Below are 7,500 nucleotides of genomic sequence, written 5' to 3' on the forward strand. Positions count from 1 at the left end.
ATCCATCCTTCAACTTTATCGAGACTTTTATAGCCGAAGGGATATCAGCTTGTCTCTCATCACTGAGAGTGTGTGTATGTGTGTGTACATGTGTGTATCAAATTAATGTGTTAAAAAAAAACCCCACAAAACAAAACAATTTGGTAGAAAAAAAAAACACGATATGGCTACTTATAAGGTTTTACAAAGTCAGTCATTAGCCCCAGTGTGTGTGTGTGTGTGTGTGTGTGTGTGTGTGTGTGGTGTGTGTGTGTGTGTTTGCTTGCTTTCTTGCTTTCTACTGTAAGTTTAATTCTGACAATGAAAGAAAACAAACACAAACAAGCTCTCTGATTGGCATTTTAATATGAGGCAGTGAGTGTGTTGTGATTTCAAATTTAACACACACACACACACACACACACACGCACACACACACGCACACACGCACGCACACACGCACACAAACACACATACGCACGCACGCACGCACGCACGCACGCACGCACGCTGGCTCTGGTTCTTGCCTGATGTTTTCTTTTATTATGCCCCATATTAAATAAATTAACATTAGAGTTTCTTTAAACGTCTAATGCGTAAGTGTGTACCGGTGGTGTGTGGACGTGCGGGATGTCGGAAAGGCTGAACGTGCTGAGTTGATTATAGAATGAAAGAATGAAAAAGAAAAACAGAAAAAAAGGAGGAAAAGGCCTCTTGCAGCAGATGTGTTACTACATTGCCTATTATGTTGCCCATTAAAGTGGCTCCCTCAATGGCCCATTATTTTCTCCAATAAAAACGTCTCGCAGCGGCCTTATGTACCCCAATCCACCCCTCCTCCTCTCTCTCCTCCACCTCACCATATTTAAAAAACGATGAAAAAATCTGCTTGTGTTAAAACGAAGCATTTGATGTCTTAAATATGAACCAGACATCATTCCAAACGAGGAGGAAACGAGGGGAGACAAGGCAGGTGTAGAGGAGGCACTTTTTAGAAAGACTGCCAGGAAGCAAAAAACCCTTTACAGACATTCTTTCTTTCTTTCTTTCTTGCTTTCTGCATTTGTTTATTGCTTCTCCACCTTCCGCTTGAAGATGCCCCACAGGTGGTCAATAGGGTTCAGGTTTGGAGACATACTTGTCAACTCCATTAACGTCAACTTAGCAAGGCAGATGTCATGTTGGTGGTGTGTTTGGGTCGTTATTATGTTGGAAAACTGCCGCTCTGGCCAGTTTCTGAAATGTGGGCATCATGTTCTGCTTCAAAATGTCACATTAAATGTTGGAATCCATGTTTCCATCAATGAACCGCAGTTCCCCACCACCAGCAGCCCTCATGCAGCCCCAAACCATGATGCTTTCACCAACATGCTTGACTGTAGGCAAGACACAATTTTATTGGTTCTCCTCATCAGGGAGTTACCACACATGCTGGACACCATCTGAGCCAAAGAGTTTTAGACTTATTAGACCACAGGACATGGTTCCAGTATTTTATGCTCTTGTACATGTTGTCTTCAGCAATCTGTTTGTGAGCCAGCTTCTAAAGAGGCTTCCTTCTGGAACGACGGTTCTGCAAACTGAACTTTGAAGGGAACTTTTAAACCTGATGCACAAGAATTCAGCTTCTTTATGGGCCCTTGTAAGGCCGGTTCCAATTGGAACCCGTTTTGGAAAAACTCTGTATGACCCTGGCCACTGTACTGAGTGTTACCGATCTTATACCCTCGGCCATCTTTGTGGAGAGCAACAGTTCTAATTCTCAAATCCTCAGCGAGTCTTTGCCATTAGGTGCCATGTTAAACATCCAGTGGTCAGTATGAGAGAACAGAACTTAAAGCACCAAATTTGAACTGCTCTAATACATGATTTGTCTATTATGTAGACAAAAACATGAACATTATTAGGAGATGTGCCTTTGCATGGTTACTCGACATACAGCTGTTATTACTTAGGGTGCCCTCGCATTTGTTGCCAGCTATTTTGACAGTAATGGCTGTATGTTTAGTTATTTTTTAGAGGACAGTAAATCTGTACTGATATACAAGACGCACAATGACTACTCTAAAATATATCCAAATTTCATTTTTAGTGTTGTCCCTTGAGAAGATAGACTACAATGGTTGCTGAAATGTGAGGTGAAGGGTGTACTCACTTTTGTTACCTCAGATTTGGTTGCACGTAGGACGTTTTTTTTTGGGACAAAGTGAGAGAGGCAAGATTGAAATGGTTTGGACATGTGCAGAGGAGGGACATGGGGTATATTGGATAAAGCCACATTTACAGGTGAAAGATAAACACTGACCATTTGAAAAGTGTGTGGCTTAAAGAGAGAATAAATTACTGCTTGGTACAAAACCTGTATACAAGAAATCGTATGCAGAACACACCAGGCCTCCAGATACGGCATACGGTTTAGGAAAATGCAAGCATCGTGTCGGAACACGGATTCGACACGGATGACCAGGTCCACATTTGCCTTTTGCCACTTTGTTGTTGTGATTTAACGATATTACACCCGAAGCAGCCGACTTTAATCGGGGCAATCGATCTTTCAGGCTGTGTGTAATGTGTGTGGTTACCCGTCTGTGTGTTTGTAAAAGAATATGACGTTTGAGGCGTGTCCTTTCTGCTTTTTGACATCTTCTAGTAATGTCTGGATAAAGCTCTGGCTTTTAGAAAAGGTCAGCTCATGGCCCGAGTCGAACCCAGCTCCGTGAAGCTGCCATTTATTTCGATTTACTTCATTTCATTTTATTTTTATTTAAACAATTGACAATGTCCTGAAGAAGATTTACAGAAATAATTTGGTTTTAGAAAACAGTAATCCCTCGTTTATCACGGTGGTTTATCTGCTCGCGACAAACGAAAAACCTGCGATAAACGGACGCCACCTTAAAAATGCTATTTTACGTATACAGTACTGTTCTTTAATAACATTTTATTTTATTTTATAATTATAATTATATTTGTATTAATTAATTTTATTATTTCAACATAAAACTCCATAAAAACAATTCCCTATAAGTTTTTTGGTCCACCGTGCTATCCACGAGAGACCGGGAAAATCAGCCAAACAAATGAGTTATGTGGCAATTGCAATTTCGCAATAAATCGGGGGCGCCAGATTCGAACGGTATAGCAGGGGATTACTGCATCCATTTTAAATTCATGAATTTATCTCTGTTAGTTGTGCCAAATCAAACATGCGGAGGATACGCTGTGGCGACCCCTAATGGGAGAAGCCGAAAGAAATGTATCCCTAATGAGTGAGCCAGAGGAGATGGACGAATTAAATTGTCCCTTCACTTAACCTTGGAGACCCAAACCAGTTCCAGCATGACAATTCCCCTGTGCACAAAGCCAGTTCCATGAAGATATTTCCTACATGGGTTTAAGTGAAAGATCTCCTGCTGTAGTGCGCCAACCCTATTGAACACCTTTGGGATGAATGTGAATGCTTACTGCACTCAAAGCCTCCGCACCACACCTACATCAATACCTGACTTTACTAACAACCTTGTGTCTGAATGAGCACAAATCTCCACAAAGTCTAGTGGAACATCTTCACAGAAGAGTGGACATTATTATAACAGTATTTTTTGGATGTCAATACAGAGCCATTCTCAGTTGAAGTGAGTGGCTTCAAAGTAATGAGATCTTTATGAGAGAATATGGATGAATAGGCAGAAGGGGGTCAGGTCCAATGGTATTTTCAGGAGCATGTCTAGCACGGCAGATAGAAAGAAAGTGGGAGAATGAGAGAGAGAGAGAGAGAGAGAGAGAGAGAGAGAGAGAGAGAGAGAGAGAGAGAGAGACCTACTTAAGTCATGTATACAAATGATAGAGATATAAAAGAGCAATTCATTAATAAATGTATAAGTACAAAAGCTTAAAGCTCAACATTATATGTATTACACAACAGTAATTCTAATCATCTTGAAACTAAATCAAACCAAATAAATTCATTTGAATAATTAATTGGATTTAATTGATTCAGTTGTAATTTACAATCGACAAAGAAAGAGTAACAGGTGAGAAAGCAATGTGAATCAGCTCATGAGGATTTTTATGATGACAAACTCTCTGTTCAGCATCAGTTCAACATTTTTGAGGAATAAATGATTGAAGAAACTCCTGACTCTAGCTTGCCACAACACCTGATTTTTCTGAAGTAGTTGAAAAGACGGTTTTGGGCTAATGATAATTTTTCATAGATAACAATTAGTGTTTGACAATCATCATTCTATTAATATATTTCTGTGCTGTGGGTAACATTAGAGTCTTTTCACAAAAGGCGAGTTGATTAAGCAAAGAGTCATGTGAAAAAAAAAAAAAAACATTATAGCCATAATAAAGCATAATACTTTGGATACTTACATTTGGATACTTACATTACTTATATTTAATACTTAAAAAATGTAGAAAAAGTAAATTTGAAGGCAAATACATTTGTACTTTTACTCATGTGAAAGTTTAACGGGAACACTATAACTTTTACTGGAGTAATATTTTACCGAGTGTTTCTCTACTTTGACTCAAGCACATGGCTTGTGTACTTTGTCCACCACTTTTACACACTGCGTAGGATTGGTTTCGAAAAGGTCGTTATGAGGTAGAAGGACATTGAATTTTAGACCCAGCTGTTGGTGGAGTCTTATTTTTAGAAATTCAACTGAATAGAAACATTTTGTATTTGTTTTTAATATCAGAATAAATGTAAAAACCGGAATGCGTAGGGTGGACTTTCGTTTGCGGCTGAACAAACCAATCGATCATTCAAAAAATCATCTTTGAGATTTTATCTTGAAAATTCTCAATTTCTTTGTTCTTTTTTTTTTACAAAAGTAATACGACTTGCAGGAAAGCCGTAATCAGCAATCGTTGGAGGATCTGATGAAATTCCTCTTATCTCCGCTTTGTTTCTCTCGCGTTATTATTTACGCCTGTTTATAAGATTCGGTTCCAGGTGAGAGATTCCAGTGCTGAAAGGGAAAAAACAGACAAGGAGGCAACGCTTCAACGTGAATTGATTTAGGAAGGAGCCCGATGTGGCTGTCACTTTCTCAAGGGCACGAGGGCCGGGATGCTGCGCCGTCCACAGCACATGTTTTATTCGCATCAATTTGGCTTCATTTGGCGGCTTGTTAGTGAGGCCTAGGCGATGGGGGTAAGAGTGAGGGGGTCGTGGGGGGGCAGATGGGGGGGACATACTCACTCTCTCTTCCTCTGGTTTTCTCCTGGCGTTGTGCTGATGCCTGTCGAGGTGCTGACAGGATTTTATTTGGTTAATAGATTCGCTCGATCTGTGAGCCGGCGGCGTATGGAGGCGACTCGCCTCGTAATGCTTTCACACTTTCAGGAGATGCGGTGTAAATTAAAACAGCGTTTCTGACTGAACGCCTCTCTCTTGTTTAACCCACTGAAGGACTTTAACCTGAACACACACACACCCACACACACACACACACACACACACACACACACACACACACACACACACACACACACACACAAACACGCACACATTCACACAGCAGCCATTATAATAAACACACTGAGCTCAACTTGGTGTTTGTCCTGTTTTCTGTGTCACATTATTAGTTGATTTAACAAAAAAGAAACAAAAAGAAAAAATGAGGGGGAATATTTTTACAAGGCACTGTGTTTATATAGTTATGTATTTTTCTTATGTATTATTCTTATTCTATCTGTCATGTTCTCTCAATTTGCTCTGGGTTTTTTTTTTTTTTTTTTTAGAAAATGTTTTAAAAAATATATTCTAGTACATCTTTAAAAAATAATTAAATACAAAATTCATACTTGCCCAATTTTCTCCCCAGTCTAGTCAGAAATAATTCAAAAAGCTTTTATCATTATTATTATTATTATTATTATTATTATTATTATTATTATTATTATTATATACCTCAATTTATTTGCAGCTTACATCAGGAAAATACTAGACTCCTCCACAAACGCTTCCAACCAGGCATGTTCTTCTCTTTTTCAGTTTTTAAAATGATCCATCACTGAACTATAAAACTCAAGAATGCTCTCATATTGTGAAAAAAATGGTGTGCAGACGTTCTAATAAAGAGTTCGGCTTTAACACTGATCTAACACACCTGACCCGGATCATCAGGAGCTCGGAAATGGCATCGGAAAAAATGACAGCTGGGAATCTCAGGCCTTGTTTCATTACTGATTTCATTTGAACACTCATTAGCTCTTCATATAGATAGATAGATATAGATAGATAGATAGATAGATAGATAGATAGATAGATAGATAGATAGATAGATAGATAGATAGATAGATAGATAGATAGATAGATAGATAGATAGATAGATAGATAGATAGATAGATAAAGAGAAAGAGAGAACAGAAAAGCCTTTATTTGTCACATATACATTACAGCACAGTAAAGTTCTTTCTTCACATCTCACAGCTTGCTTGGAAGCTGAGCTTAGACATAAGGTTTAAGGGCCTTGTTCAAGGGCCCCGGAGGGAGAGCTGAAATGTGAGGGGTGTACTCAGTATATCACGGTATCCCACAAAAGTGAGTACACCCCTCACATTTCAGCAACCATTGTAGTATGTCTTCTCAAGGAACAATAATATAAAAATGCATTTTGGATATATTTTAGAGTAGTCAATGTGCAGCTGTGTATTTATGTTGTCTACTGTATGTTGAGTTATTTTTAGAGGACAGAAAATCTATACTACTGTACAAGCTGCACACTGATTACTTTCAAAATTATATCCAAGTTTAATTTCTTTAGTATTGTCCCAGCACCCCTGGAGCACAGAGGGTTAAGGGCCCTCTAGTGGCAGCTTGGTGATACCGGCGCTTCAATCACCAACCTTCTGATAAGTAACCCAGTGGCTTGACCACTGAGCTCCCACACAGTTTATAGGGTTGAGCACACAGGATTGCTGTCATTATAATCAGTGTTCTAAATGACTGCTCTGCTTATAATCAAATGTAACAATAGCAATTTACAGTTACAGTTCATTCAAAGTAAGAGACCTATTAAAAACATTTCCCAATGACCTCACTGAGCTACACAGAGGATTTTATTTGTGTGTGGTGTAACCTATATAGTGAATGTGGTGATTTTGTAAATGGGTCAAAGCACGAGATGATCTTTACAAACTAATGTGAAATTTAACAAAAAAACACCACTAGGAGCTAAGAACAACAGCTTCATTGTTAGTAGAGACTCAGCACAGACACATGTAATTCACACACACAAACACACACACACACAAGATAAATGCAATCTTCTGGCAATGCTTCGTCTCTCTGTGTGATTTTGCTCTGCAACCACCAATGAGGTCTTTAACTGGTCAGTGCTGGTAAGTGAACATGGTAAGAGGTGATAATCCTTGGCTAGGTATGAGGCCTTACACCATGTTCTCAGACTGTTCTTCATCATAACAATGTATGATAACATCCTGTAGCACACACCGTGCACTGAATTATCTATTAAAGAATATATATCTAGCTGAGGACTG

The 7,500-nt window shown here is 39.0% G+C and overlaps 1 protein-coding gene across 2 annotated transcripts in view; it reads left to right on the forward strand.

Annotated features, from left to right (window-relative positions):
* rnf220b (ring finger protein 220b) overlaps window positions 1–7,500 on the forward strand; it is a 49,071-nt gene that overhangs the window by 23,444 nt on the left and 18,127 nt on the right. The window lies entirely within an intron of this gene.

Source organism: Silurus aristotelis, assembly GCF_946808225.1.
Source record: "Silurus aristotelis genome assembly, chromosome: 11".
Classification (NCBI taxonomy): domain Eukaryota; kingdom Metazoa; phylum Chordata; class Actinopteri; order Siluriformes; family Siluridae; genus Silurus; species Silurus aristotelis.